The following is a 16176-nucleotide window of genomic DNA, read 5'->3' as shown; positions in this document are numbered from 1 at the left end:
GAATTAGTCTTGAATGGCTAGATCTAATTTGAACACGATACCTCTTTTCAACTCTTAAATTTCTCAAATTAATTTTTACTAATCATTATTCAGTTTTTATTTGGCCTAGCCTCTTAGGTGCTACACTTGAGTCTTTCTATCAATGACCCCACTCCTGGGAACACAGTCATAGAAGAACAGGATAAATTGCTGTCCTGATATGAACTGACTCCCAGGGTGGTATGCCTACATGCTTTGCATTGGGCTAATGGGCAAGACTTGAACAGATGTGTTGGAAATTCCCACTTCTGTTTTGTCAGTTAACGTTGATAGACAAATATACTATAATGGCTGCTATACGGAGTTTGCAAAGAGAAACACATCTCTTGAGAATAATAACATTGATATCCTTTGGAGTTGCATAAAAAAATCTGGGAGAAAAAAGATTTCTTGAAAGTGTTCTCCTATGAGTATGTTTTTCTGTGCTATCATAGACTCGGCAAACTGTCTTTTGCTGTTGGGGTTATAGTCTGGCTATACTGAGGTAGAAACAATCATTAAAGGAGTAGACGTGAAATTCTGAATCAGGAAGACTAATTCCGGAGTAGCCATTTGCGGACTCCAGATAAGCCCTCTGAGACATTAGTGGTTAGCTGTCTGCAAAACAGGGCTCTTAATTTCTACTTTAGGAGATATTTTTGAGTAGTAGAAGAAAAAATACTTAGAGACAGTTTAGATGTTAATAGACATTAGGTGATCAATTAATGCTTAAAAATGTTTTTGTCTAGGTGCAGATACATTCACTCTTGTTTTACACATGTAATTTCAACTTTATGTAACATACTGAAACCACTGCTACATCCTCATATGAGGGTCTCATTCATTCATTTTCATCTGGTATATTCATTGTATATGTGTATGTATACAGAACAGCAGGCACATGCACCCCCACACCCATGTTTGCTTCCAGATTCAAATGGTTTTTGGACTCTCTGAAGCCCATTTAGTTTTTTCTCTATGCCCATGAATCCCAGAATAAGAAACTTTGATTTAGAGTCTCTATCTCATGACATTCGTTTGGATGATTAAATTGATATAGCAGTTACTAACAATGCTATATTCCGAAAGTTCCTGCATTCCTTTGTCTTTTTTGAGTAGGTCCTTGTTGGCTAAAGAATTGGGGGGAAATTTTCTAAAATTTGATTTTCCTTTGTAAAAACTAATTGGCTATATTCCAAAGGAGCAAAGCCAGATTGTCTTTGGAAATTGAAACTAAAACCCTGCACTTGTGATCAGAGACCCAAGTGCTATGATTTATTAATATTATTTTGATATCAAGTACTTGAAAAATAGTTTGTATGAACAATTGGGGAGTCTAGCAAAATAGTTTTGACATTTCGCTAACATTAGTGCTTCAACACTGAACCATCTGCTAGAGAGTTCCGAGTCTGAATGAAAGGTGCAAACCTGGATTAGCATCGATATGGTTTTCTTTCAAGTTTGGCTTATTCTCATCTCACTGGATGTTTTCCAGGTCCCTTTTGAAGCCAAGATTGCCATTGTAGAGTGCAATGCCATATGTTAAGATTCATGTGACATATTACCTAAAAGTCATGAATTATTATACCGTGTCTCTTTACAAAGCTGTGATTAGAAATGTTTATGTAAGTGCACCTCCAAAGAAAAATGGTACCCAGTGTTGGGCAACAGTTTGCCTGGTAGCATCAATGAGATTCCCTGACACAGAGAGTATCTCAAAAACAGTTTAATCCTGGGATAATGAAAAATCAATGCCTTTTCCCTAAGTGTGCTGATCTTAGAGAGGAAATAACAGATTAAAAGAATCATTAGGAATAAATCAGTAACTTCCTCTGCAACACAAAAAATCATCAAGAAAAATGCAATGACTCAAAAGCTAATCAAAACACCTTATGTCTAAGGACAAGTCAAAAATTGCAAAATAACACATCATGTTACTAAAGAAAACATAAATGTCAATGTTTTGTTCTGCTGAATATTTCAAAATATATATGCATATACAAATAAATACATATACATACATATATGTATACATATATATGTACATACACACATTTATACACACACACAAACATACACATAGTGTTTGCTGGTAGTTAATCAGAGGTACTGCAGGTTATAAATGGAGCTTGACATTTTTCTCTAATATCATTCAAGAAATGAATAAATGGAGCTCATCTTGGTATTTTAAAATGCTAAACAACGCTTTGGCTTTTAAAAGGATTTGGAATGGCTAGCTTTGTATTTCTTTATGCATAAGGATTAGGGCAGGAGGAATGTTTCTATATTCCATGTTCTGTAGTCTATATTCTAAATAATGCTCACAGACACTTACTGACAGATATATATTTGTACTGCTTTCGAAGTATCTAGGATAAGATCATTTTTGATTAATGCCTAATGTTAAAAAAAATACTAGTCATTATGAGAAACAAAGATATGTCAAAACAGCTTGTTTAATCTTTGGAATATGTAACATTTGTATATATTACTATACATAAATTAGTGATGAAAGATTAATCAAAATTGGTAGTACTATAAATCACCTGGAGGAGACACATACGTTTTGATAATAATGATAAATAACTGATTTTGTCAGCAACATTTTCTATATATTTTTTAGTAACCTAATAAATATGATATTCAAAGGTAAGGGATATTTCCACATATAACCAGTTCAAATTATAAAGATTTCTAAATCCTTAGGAAATTGTATGGAAGTAGGACGTTTTTATACATACATACATATAAATATGTACACTTCATGTAGTTACAAAATGAATACACTCAAACTTGCCGGCCCATATTTTCTTAGCTTCGACAGAACTTAGTGGGCATTTAGTCAAGGCTCTGTGTCGCTGTGGGATCAGCCACACGTGATTATGTATGGGATCAGCATGATCGGCTGTCACTGGTTTCACTGACATCTGTCCCCACAGTGAGACAAGCTGCAACATGAATTATTGAAGACATACACATGCAGATCTTTGTCATGATTATGCCAAATAATACATTTTGCCACACTCTTGAGAGCTGAAAGAAGTCATGGACCATGTTGTCTTTAACCCTTTTTGGCAATCTGCTACTTTGTTACAGATTTTAAAAAGAAACACAACACTATGACACTTTGTGATAGGCTTTTGTTTCTAACATAAATGAAAAACAAATTCTCCCTCCCCTCCCTTGAAGAGTTTTTATTTGCTCTTTTTTACAGATATTCGCCAAATGATTTGAATACACTTAGTTTGATAAATTTTTTCTACAGTTAAATGGTAAACAGAATTAGTCTCCTCATTTATAGACGATTTCAATTTGGCAGATTAGTTGATGCTACCTCACTAAGGAACCATCTTTAATTAGAGGAGCTTGAAGTAGTTTACAAAAACACAATACATTTTAGCATTAATAATATCTCTTTTTTTTTTTTTTCTTTTTTTGAGATGGAGTCTCGGCACTGTTGCCCAGGCTGGGGTGCAGTGGCGCAATCTCGGCTCACTGCAAGCTCCGCCTCCCAGGTTCACGCCATTCTCCCGCCTCAGCCTCCCCGAGTAGCTGGGACTACAGGCACCCGCCACCAGGCCCGGCTAATTTTTTGTATTTTTAGTAGAGACGGGGTTTCACCATTCACAGGATGGTCTCGATCTCCTGACCCTGTGATCTGCCCACTTTGGCCTCCCAAAGTAGTATCTTTAAAGTTGTTGGGAAATTTAAACAACTTGGTTGATATTCTTGTTAATCAGGAAATATACTCCAGGGTAACAACTTGAGGGTCCGTCTTTTGAAAATTTTGTTCTGCTCTGAAGCAGTGCTTTTATAATATAATCTGCCCTCTAAACACCACAAAAGTATATCCAACACTCAATTCTATCTATTATGTATATTTTTATATTTATATGTTTATGTATTAAGGGTTGGGCAATATATATATTTATAATTCTAGGACAAAATATGTTGCTATATTACTAACCATGTTACCATATAATTGAATGATTCAAATATAATATATTTGGCCTTGAATAAGTTACTTAACCTCTCTGTGCCTCAGAGACAGAACATTGCTCAGATATAAAATGTCATAATAGATACATACTTGCCTGTCTTGCAGGGTTGTTGTATAGGTAGAATAAACCTATGAAATGTAAAATGTATAACAAATTCAGAACACTAGTATTAAACATCCATAATAGCTGTTTCATAAGCTAATAATATGGCTGTTATAATGGCTTATTTCCCCAAAGATATTTGCATTTAACAAAAATGTTTACATTTCCCCTTGGAAAATATGGCTAAGAAATTTTCCGATAATTATTGCTACCTTCCCTTATTTTCTACCCTGTTCCTATTTCTGTTTCCAAGGTCAAACACTCAGGTGCTTGAATGATGGCTGTGACTCCTTAGAAATCATTTTTTGGTAAGGCATCTAGAAGAATGGAGTTAAATATTGCTGGGAGACCATTTTTCTTGGTTCCCTCCTGTTTCTGCACATCTTATGAGCAGGGAGGGGGGCTGACTTTCCTTTTTCTGTACTAGCTTTTAAAAATATGTTTCTATAGTCAACATCTTCTCTCAGAGCAAAGCTTACTCTCCAGTATAAAAGATTTTAGTTCTCTAAGCTCAGGGCTTATCTGTGCAATGCAACCCACTGCATGTGCAGCTATCATTTACCCCTTTGTGCATGTCCGTGTGGAAACTGGAGTTTAGCACAAATACAGACTCTCTGACTCCTCCTATTATGTAAGTATTAAACGGTCCCTGGTCTTTGAACCAGGAGTCTTAAGTCTTTGGCCAATATCCATGAAACCGCAGTGGTCTAACTTGTTAGACTGAAAGTGCAGTAAAATTTCAGATCCTTCACAGTTCTTGGCAGATGTTTCTCCTCCAAACTCCGCACCCCCCACTGTGTCCCTAATCCAGTATATTCAAACCTTACATGAAGAGAGATTTTTATGGGGTAGGGTGACTTTAAAATAGAGGAGTTAGAAGGCAAGAAAATGAATTGAGAGGAGTCTAAGTTCACTTCCATGCCCGCTGATGCCAGGCTATCAATAAAGGAAAGCTTAAATGTAGTGCAGATCTGATGGTAGTAATAGCAGTTTCTCATGGACAGATGTGGTGAATAAGTACCTGATTCTGCACCTTTATCCTGGCCTCACTCACCACACAGCAATGCCTCCTGACCACAGCAAACTAGTTCCTACTCATTATATTAGAATAATAGTCTTTGGCAACAATATAATAATTGTTACATTAATAATATGATTATTACATTAACAATGTAATAATGCTGACTGTAGCAAACTGATTTGGCAGTTGTCTATATATATGGAGTAATGTTCCTTTTGTTCTCCTTTATTCCCTAGGTTTGTGTGAGACTAAAATAAACATTGGAGAAGGTAAGTTTCCTTTCAAGCTCAGAGAGTTGAAAGCACACAGTTAACTAAATGGAAGAAAAAAAAAAAAAAAAGCTTGGTGTCCTGTCTTAGTATTTGACTAGATTGTGTAAATTGCTATGACTGCAAGAGTATAAAGTTGTTCTGTGCCAGCATAAGAGAAGATGAGGATCAGCCTTACTCCAGATGTCTTACAATCCATGATATGCATATATTACTATAAAATTATGATAAAATTTGGTTTTAGAGCCTAACATATATGCCACACTTTAAATACTATTTGCACACAGTTTCAATATATTTTGCCCTGAATACTGAGACAACCTGAGGTAACTTTGGATTTTTGAGGGCAGGGTAGAAAAAATTAAGAGAGAAAAATCTTTATAAAGGATTAATAGTCTAATTTCAAAGACATCGTTGGAGAGAAAATCAGTTTTCAAAAAATCTAGGATTTCTCTGTTCTAAGTCAAGTATAAAAATAATATATGGAAAAACCTGCATTGTTTGCAGTCGATATTCTTGTCCCCTACCAATGTTAACTTATTTATGAGTATGCAAATTGTATGCAAAACTAGGAGACTCCCTGGGGGTATAGCATTCTACTGTCAGCAAGATATTCTAAAAACAGATGTTTTAATATAGTCTTTAGGATTTGATGAGGGAAATTATGAAGTGCTATGTGAAGTCAGTTTTTTGTAATTTAAAATTTTTCAAAAGCAGATTGATGCAGTCTTACTTAGAATAGGTATATAAGCTTTCTCTTGCTAGTAGTCAGACTAATAAAAAATGATTTAGTATGGCAAAAATAATAATAAAGATGTGCCATCTTAAGGACTTTTCGGAATTCAAGCATTTCCTTTTGCAACTATTTTATGATTATAGTCCAGCCTTTTGGGTGTTCTGTATCAAAAGCTTGCACTAATTTGAGCTTAGTAAGAATATATTATTTATTTAAGTATACTCCAAATAATAGTATAGCTTATATAAGGAAATTTACATTATAGACTCTTTACAATTTTCAGAGATTCAGAGGCATTATACAATTACTGTAAATTTAACTGTGGAATAAGATCACTTTCTCAGCATGGAGCAGAAAAGTCCACTGATTTTATATCTCTTTTCTCAGACTTCATTTAATTATAAAAATAAACAAAAAGCATTTATCATTTAATTGTACAGAAATGTGTGAATTGGTGGCTTGACATATGGCATGTCAGGTGTGAGAGACAGGAGCCACTTCACCTCTTATTCCCATTTCCCATCAACTCAGACTCTTCTCCAGCTAAGTTTTCAAGGCTACAGAAATATTCACAAAGAAAAATAAGGTCAATTGCACCCAAGTTGCTAACTTTATGAGCTTCTCCTATATTAAATATGGTATAAAGGTTTATTCCTATCATTTGTAGCCGTAAGCTCCTATTAAACAATGACGACTCTTCTAAAAAGCTAAACCCCAGTAGGCTTGTGAGCAGGACATTTTTTCCAATGCTATGTTCCTGTCGGAAAAAAAATAAAACAAAAAAACCAAACAAGAAAAAAAAACTGGCTTTTTGCGCTCAATACCAATTTGCATGCGGGTTTGCATATATTTGCATATGACATTCCTGAGCCCCTAATTCCAAATATGCAAAATAAAATAAAATTAATTGAATAGGGTAAATGACTACAGTTGAATTCCAATTCAATGGAAAGGGCATGGCACACACAAAATACATAACAGATTTAAAAAGTAATCATTCTAATTGCATCCCAGATGAAGAGTCAGTAACCCTGAAGCTGAAGATGGCTATGCCTCAACTTTTCTTGGCAGAGGGTTTACTAGGGACTTCTTTGGCATATTCTGCCTGTGTAGCTATCCTACTCCCATCTAGTAGAGGTCACATCAGCAGCAGCAGTAGCCTAAATTTTTATATCTGCGCATACACTATACATACATGATCTCACTTGAAAATTACATCGACCCTCCGAGAAAAGCTAGATAAAATTATTTTCCTTAATTTAGAAATGTAGAACTCAGGGGCAAGAAAAGCCAAGTTGTTAAAATATTATTTATAGCAAGCAGCAGAGTTGGAAAAAAAAAAAAGAAAAATACAAAATGTGGATAGTTTACTCCAAATGTAATGTTGTTTACTCCAAGGCACTTCCCACATATCTTCCATCCTAGTTTTATAAATAGGATTATAGCTGATTGGTTTTTTGTATCTTTTACTCTTATCATCAAGCTCTTCTGGGGCTCCCTTATGTAGCCTGTTTTCTTTGACACTTTAAAATCTTAATGTTTTAATGTTTTCTCCATTTCACCCTTTTGACTTTAAGAAGAAGCTCTTATAAACTCATTTGCATTGCAGTGTTTATAATTTAATGTACGTCATGCATCACTTAATGACAGGGATACATTCTGTGAAATGCATCATTGGGAAATTGTGTTGTAGTGCAAACATCATAGAGTGCACTTACACAAACCTAGATGGATGGTCTAGCCTACTACACACCTAGACTATATGGTATAGCCTATTGTGCCTAGACTGCAAACCTAGGCATGTTATATACTGAGTATTGGCATGTTACCGTACTGAGTATTGTAGGCAATTGTAACACAATGGTAAGTATTTGTGTATTAAAACATATCTAAACATAGGAAAGGTACTTTAAACATGCAGAATTATAATCTTACAGGAACACCATTTTATATGCAGTTTGCTGTTAACTGAAAAGTTGTCATGTGACACATGACTATACTGGAAAATAATCTTAATTCAATAAGTCTGAAGAGCAACTTCTTTATAAACTTACTGAGAATCTCTTCTATGATAAACCCTTTTCTTAAGTCTGGGTGCAACAGCATAGAAAAAAAAAACAGTTAAAAATATTGTCCCTTAAATTCTAAGGTTGGGAGAAGTGGAGGATGGCAGTAAATAAATTGTAAAATAAGTTAAATGATTATACACACTATGGAAAAAAATGAAAGAAGAAAGAGAAATAGGGGGTACTAGATATTGGTTGGGAGGGATTGCTTCAATTTTAAATAAGGTGGTCAAGAGAGGCTTTAGTGAGAAAGTGACATTTGAGCAATGACTTGAGAGGATAAGAAAGTGGGCCCTATAGCCATCTGGGGAAAGAATCTTCCAGGCAGATGGAAAATCAAACATGAAATCTCTATGGCAGGAGTATAACATGTTCAAAGGGCAGCAAGGAGGCCATTGTGGCCTTCGAGAGGACTTGAGTTTTTACTCTGAATGAGATGAAAAGGCCTTGGAGAGTTTAAAGAAAGAAATATCATGATTTGTCTCACCATTTGTGGTAGAATGAAGAACGCAATCACAATATTTTGTAGCTCTTCCTAGCAAGAGATGGAATCATATCATTCAGAGTCCAGTCTGGAGGTGGAAACCTAGTTACTTGAGATAATTGAATATAAATAAATGTTTATAACTAAGTATAAAAGTATTAAGTAGGTCATTCAATAAAAAAGAGAACACGAAACTATCAGTGAGGTAGGAAGCAGCTACGTCCCTTAGGGGTGGGCAAAAGAGATTAGACTATTTCAATTTAGCAAGTTAGAGGAAGTGTACCATGAAGCAAAACAAATCAGACCTCTGAGGAAGGAATGTTGGCCAGCTTTTGTCAGAGTCGCTGAGGGATCCTGACCAGATCAGTACCATGTGTTGAGAAAATGATCAACTAGATTAGGTTCCTGCCATGAGAAGGACCTGCTACTGGGTGTGAAGAAGTGATGATGCAGTGATGCACTCACATGAACCACAAGAATATAGGGACCAAATTGGGAGAAGCAAGTCCACTTTCCTTTCTCCAATTTTGCAGTCTCTCTCTGTTATCTCTGACTCCACTGGCAAAGTCAAACATCATCTGCTCAGTCCCACCTCCATCATTACAACAAAGCAGAGTATAGAAGGATGAGTTTGGATCTCAGTGAAAATTGCATAATCATCAGTGCAAGGCTTCAATCTGGCAAAAGTGATGTTATTTAATTTTCAAGGCTAAGTCTCAAGAGGCATCTTTTCCTTTTGCTCACTTTGGATGCTACCTTGAGATCACCATGTACTGAAGGCAGTCTGGCTATTTGGAGGATGAGAAGCCACATGAAGGGGAATGATGGCATCCCAGAAGCCATCTTGGACCTACCATATTTTCTTGGGAGCTGGAAGCATATGTCCAGCCGTACTGTAGAATTGCTTCAAGTTAGGTGTTCTGTGTGCTTTCTGTTATTCCTTTTGAAGGGGACTGTCTAATGGAGTTCTCTAGTTTCCCTCTAATCATTGTATGACGGATATCTTAATAATTAGTCTCTAGAAAACAGCTCTCTGGACCCACATAAATGCAGCCAAGAAGTTGTGCCTATATCTGAACTAAATGTAGATTGTGAGATAGTGGGGTTTCTGTCTGATTCTGTAATGAGAGGAGAGTTGGAGGGGAAGGATGAGCAATTTTTTGCATGGGTGAGGAATGGAAGTCATCATAATTGGAGGGTGGACTGAGGTAGACTGAAAAACATGGCTGCATTATTTTACAGCTCTTTTCATTAAAATTTTATTACAATGTGTAGAGAACTTAGTTTTCCCAGCCAAGAGCCAAACCAATTACCAGACCTGTGAGGCCATCTTGGATCTTCTAGCCCAGCTTAGCTTCCAGCTGAATGCAAGAGTAAGTCTAGATAAAACTAGCAAAAGAATAGCCCAACTGTATTAGTTCATTTTCATGCTGCTGATAAAGACATACCCGAAACTGGGAACAAAAAGAGGTTTAATTGGACTTACAGTTCCACATGGCTGGGGGGGGCCTCAGAATCATGGTGGGAGGCAAAAGGCACTTGTTCCTTGGTGGCAACAAGAGAAAAATGAGGAGGAAGCAAAAGCGGAAACCCCTGATAAACCCATCAGATCTCATGAGACTTATTCACTATCATGAGAGTAGCATGGGAAAGACTGGCCCCCACGGCTCAATTACATCCCCCCGAGTCCCTCCCACAACACGTGAGAATTCTGGGACATACAATTCAAGCTGAGATATGGGTGGGGACATAGCCAAACCGTATCACCAGCTAATTCACAAAATCATGAGAAATAATAAATCATTGTTGTTTAAAGTCTCTACGTTTCGAGGTAGTTTGTCTCACAATGCTAGCCAATCTATATTACTTTAACAGGATCACTAGCTATTTGGTTCAAGGAAGTCTATTAGAAGTAAGGGTGAGGAAAATATAAGGAACTAGAGAAGAAGGAAAATGTTATTCTATTCCTCAAGCTCAAATTAGAAATTAAATTTTGAGAAACATAGAATATTTAAGGCAACAAAATGAATCTGTGATGGTAGACATTAAGGCAACAAGAAATAAACAAGGAAAGGTGGTTTTTAAGGCAAGGATCCTTACTAATGTCTCTAAAATCATACAATGCATGAACTATATGTAAAAAACTGAATATAGTTTCTGAATAAATATAATAATAATAACTAGAATTTAAATATACTAACTCATCTTTTCCTCACAATAAATCTATAAAAATTATACTATTATCTCTAACTTATAGGTGAAGAAATAGAAGTATAGGAGGTTAAGCACCTTACCTCAGGTTGCAAAGCTAGTGAGAATTGGAGCTAGAATTCAAAGTCATACAGATTGAAAGTTCTAGAATCTGTTCTCTGAACCACTAGCTACACCTCAAAGCCAAAGAATTTGGAGTGTTTCAGTTAAGTAGTTGACATTTACTGAATTTAAATTGTATTCGATTCCTAATGTGTATAATATATTTTATCTGAATTCATGATGTATAGTTATAGGTTTGTTTTTGTCCTTAAAATTATTCCATTTTTTTAACGTAAATCTAAGACTCAGTCTCTCTATGATGGTAAGTAGAAAAGAGTGAGGGCAATTTTCCTAGAGCAGAGGATACGTGAGTTAGGTATTAAAGAAATAACAAGAATAAAACATCTTCCAAATTTCTGTGCACATCAAAATCTTATCTAGTTTTCTAATTACAATATACAGGCTATTTTTTTTATAAAAGCATTTCTGACTTTTTCCAGCCTGAAGTCATTGCTTTTCCACCAAATTTTTTAAATAACAAATATATCTCTCAGGACATATTTTCTATCTTGTCTGACATTTATTTATAGATATGTTGTATCTTCTTTAAGATGGAATCCAGGCAAGGTTTATTTTTGTATTTCTTTTCCTTCCAATGTGATGAGTAGATAGGTGAGTGGAAGAATGAATGGATGATTAAAAGGATAGATGGATTGATGAATGAATGTCTCATGCCTTTGAAGTAACTCACACTTTTAACCCACATTTTCAATATTGCCAAGGGAATATTTTTTGTAAAAAAATTGTTTTACTCCAGCCAGGCACGGCAGCTCACGTCTGTAATTCTAGCACTTTGGGAGACTGAGGCTGGTTGATCACTGGAGGTCAGGAGTTCCAGTCCAGTCTGGCCAACATGGTGAAATCCCATCTCTACTAAAAATACCAAAATTAGCCAGACATGGTGGTGGGCTCCTGTAGTCCCAGCTACTCAGGAGGCTGAGGCAAGATAATCATTTGAACCCAGGAGGCAGAGGTTGCAGTGAGCCGAAATCACACCATTGCACTTCAGCCTGGGTGACAGGGCAAGACTGTATCTCCAAAAAAAAAAGAAAAGAAAAGAAAAGAAAAAAGCTTTACTGATATGCTAAGACAAATTAATGATAAGTTATTGAATTGTTTCATAGAATTATCCAGGTAAGAAGGATATGCCATGTTGTTTGGCCCGATTGCCTATCTTTCCACAAAACTACCCAATAGTCATTTTTTAATAATCATTTTGAAATTGTCATTACTCATCCCACTAGTCTGTTTCTTTTATTAATTCATTTTTGTGCATCTATTTGAATATCCATTGAAAGGAGACGGGCACATTCCTCAGCCCCGGGCTCAAAACAAACAAGCCCAGTACAAACACATCCCATCCTCCCATCCCACCACATATCGCCATATATCTCTCAAACTTCCTGAGCCCAGTACAAACACCACCAGGAAAGTCTCCGATAAGGGGACAGCCGTTCAAAGTTTTACTGAAAGAGCGGGAACCAAAAGAATTCCTTTGTTCCCCTGTAACTTTCAGGCTATAAAAAGCAAACACTCGCATTGTTCAGGGCCCTCTTGTATGCTGTGGAATGGAGGGACCAGGTTCGAACTTGTAGTAAAGATCGTTGCCGCTTGGCTTTGACTCTGGACTCTGGTGGTCTTCTTTGGGGAACTAACGGTCTGGGCATAACACCATATGTAAGGAACTATTTCACTGATGTGCCAGGCCTTTCTTATTTCCAATCAAAGTATTTCTCATCATAATATAAGCTTATTTTTTCTTAATTTTTGAATGCAGAGAGTACCTCTGATACTTAAAAAAAGTAAATCAGTTACCCAGGACTGTCACATAATTTGCAAGGATAAGTGGAAAATAAAGATGTGGGCCCCGTGTTGAAGAAATATTGTTAATTTCAAGATGGCAACAGCAGGTCATTAAAGCAATCACGGGGCCCTGTGTGACTGCATGGGTTTCACACTCATGAAGTGGGCCCTGGAGTTACCTTTAGACTTTTCGTCTGTAACCTTGATAATTAGCTCTTTTGCCATGGAAGCAGAATTAAATACCTCTTTACTTCACTTTCCAGTGGTGAAACAAAACAAAACAAAACAAAACACCTTTGATGATAACCATGAAGTGCCACTGAACATGTACTTTAGGGGTGGTTAGGCTGTGTATTTACATTTTCTGCCTATTGAGATATTAGAACATTATTGAAGTATAATATAATACAGATGAGTGCACGTTATAGGTGTACAGCTCTACAAATTTTCACCAGTTAAATACTCACAAATAGCCAGAAAAAAATAAGGAAACCAAATTATTTGCATCCAGGATATCCCCCTTGTGTCCCCTTTGGTTACTTACATTCTGCCACCCAAATTTAAGGAACATCATGACTTCAACAGCCTAGTTTAATTTTGTATGTTTTTATATAAATGTAATAACATAATACTTACATTTTTATGTCTGTTTTTTTGCACTCAAAATTATGTTTGAGAGAGTCATCTCTGTCATTACATTCAGTTGTAGTTCATTCACTCTCATTGCTGTGTAAGATTCCATTGTGTGAACATATGACAATTTTTAATCTATTCTTTTGTCGATGGGCATTTGGATAGTTTCCAATGTTTGAGATATTACAAATAGTGCTGCTATGAAATAATGTTGCTGTGATCATTCTAGTAATGTATTTTTTGTGACTATATGTAGGAATCTATTTCTACTGTGTATGCACCTAGCAGTGGAATTGCTAAGTCATGAGTATGCATATGTTTCATTTTAATGGATACTTTTGAACAGTTTTTAAATTTGCTATACAAATTTACACCCAAATCAGCAGTATATGAGAGTGATTGCTCCACATGCTAGCCAACACTTGATATAAGGCCTTTTTAATTTTAGCCATTCTGATGTTTGTGTAGTGGTATTATATTGTGGTTTTAATATTTACATCTCTGATGACTAATAAAGCTGAACACTTTTGCATCTATTTATTGGACATCTGAATATCTTTTTTGTGAAGCATCTGTGAAAGTCTATTGACCATTTTTCTAATGGGTTGCTTATGTTTTTCTTTTTTATTTACAGGAGATCTTTATATATTCTGGATCTGGGTCCTTTGTTGGGTATATGTGTTAAAATATTTTCTTCCTCTCTGTGGGTTGCTTATTCATTCTTTTAATAGTTTTTTTATAATGAACACTGGTTTATATTTTAAAACCTTTTTTATTAAATAATTATATGACAAAACCCATAAAGGACAGAAAGACTTTCTATGAAAATATCCATCCAACCTTTGCACAAATGATACAAAATTGACTATGGTGAAGCCTAAAGTAACATAAATTTAAGTTAAGCAGAAAGAATAATACTGATGATGCATCAAAATCAAAGAATTTCCCATTGAAATAGTGGGAACTCCAACTATTTGTATGTGTGTGCCCAGTAAGAGCTTTCTGACATTGCCGACTATTGTGTGGCAACCAGACTTCTTAGCAGAATATTAAATATTTGATAAATTCTAATGGCACACTAATTTTAATTTATGAATATCAAATTTTAATAACACTTATTAGTTCAGTGGATTATTGGTATTTAGTATTTAGACCTTTTTATACATAAAATACAAGTCTCTAACACAGGTCTGATTAATTTCAAATAATGAATGAAAATTAGTCTTTGGCTTTTGTTTGCAGTCATATTTGCCTGTGGTCAATTATAACTTTCAGATGTTTTTCCCTACAGAGTTGGTGTTAACAAGTCCTTCTTTCAAAATATACATGTATTATTGTTTGTTGTCTTCTAACATAACACAAAATCACCAGTGTTATACACGTCTCCTAGATATTTATATTTTGTCGTCAAAGGGTATGATTTTGTTTGCTAGACATTTTTATTCATTCATTTATTCATTTTGTTCATGTTTTCATTCACACATTCAATAAACATTAGTTGCACAACTGCTAGATACTAGGAAAATGGCCGTGAAGAATTAAAAAAAAAAATCCCTGCCTACATGAAGCTTACATTCCAGTGAGAGTAGATAGATAAACATGATCTATGTACTTGTAAATATGTATACCTATATATGTATGTATAAATGTATGTAGGTATATATATACATATATATATGTGTGTGTGTGTATATATATATATATACACACACACACATATATATGAGGAAGAAGCTCTGGCTATCTTGAGAAGAGCATTCTAGGTGGGAGGATGCAAAGATCTGGAGGCAGGAGAGTGCTTGGATGAAGATAACTTCCATATTGTTGTTTTGATGACTTCAATTTGACGCTCACTGAGATATGTACCCTTTTAATCAAAGTCACAATTTGGCAATTATCAGGCTTGTCCCATGAACTTAAACTAGAAATAGACCTGAAAACAAAATTATTTACTTGGAAAACATAATGTGTGGTTCTGAAAATTAGAAATTAGAACCACTAAATTCATCCTCTATTGAAAGAGTTCTGTGGCAATTTTGAGGCAATTTGATTTCAGAGGCTAAGTTGTGACTTGTGATTTTCATAATTGAGAATGACATAGAAAGTGTTTCTATGGTTTTACTAAAAAAAAATAGTGTTACTTTATTTTGTGTCCATGGGATACTAATAGTTTAAAAGTAAGGAAGAGCAATTTTATGAAAGTCTGTCAGGAATTCAGAATGTTATTCTAAGGTTCACAAATAATGAGGCAAAAAGCCATAATTTTCATAATTGAGAATGACATAGAAAGTGTTTCTATGGTTTTACTAAAAAAAATAGTGTTACTTTATTTTGTGTCCATGGGATACTGATAGTTTAAAAGTAAGGAAGAGCAATTTTATGAAAGTCTGTCAGGAATTCAGAATGTTATTCTAAGTTTCACAAATAATGAGGCAAAAAGCAATGTGCTGACTGTGATAACCTAACTCCAGAGATGCATGGTTACTAGGCACATTCAATCCCAGGGTTCTTCTATTAGCCTAAAACTCTCATCTTAGTGTTCTTTTCCACATATTTATAACTTGTGTGAAAAAAATGAACTGTTAATAAGATTAGATATTTATTCAATTTATATAATTTAGTGTGCTAATAAATTTGAGATTCATAAAGAAGCAAAAAGACTGCTGAACAGGACTCTATATGCCACTTTTTTCACCTTAAAGTTTAAGATTTTGAAAATTGTTATGCCTG

The sequence above is a fragment of the Pan troglodytes genome, chromosome 3 (genome assembly GCF_028858775.2).
Source record: "Pan troglodytes isolate AG18354 chromosome 3, NHGRI_mPanTro3-v2.0_pri, whole genome shotgun sequence".
NCBI classification, from domain to species: Eukaryota; Metazoa; Chordata; class Mammalia; order Primates; family Hominidae; genus Pan; species Pan troglodytes.
This window is presented reverse-complemented; position numbering follows the sequence as displayed.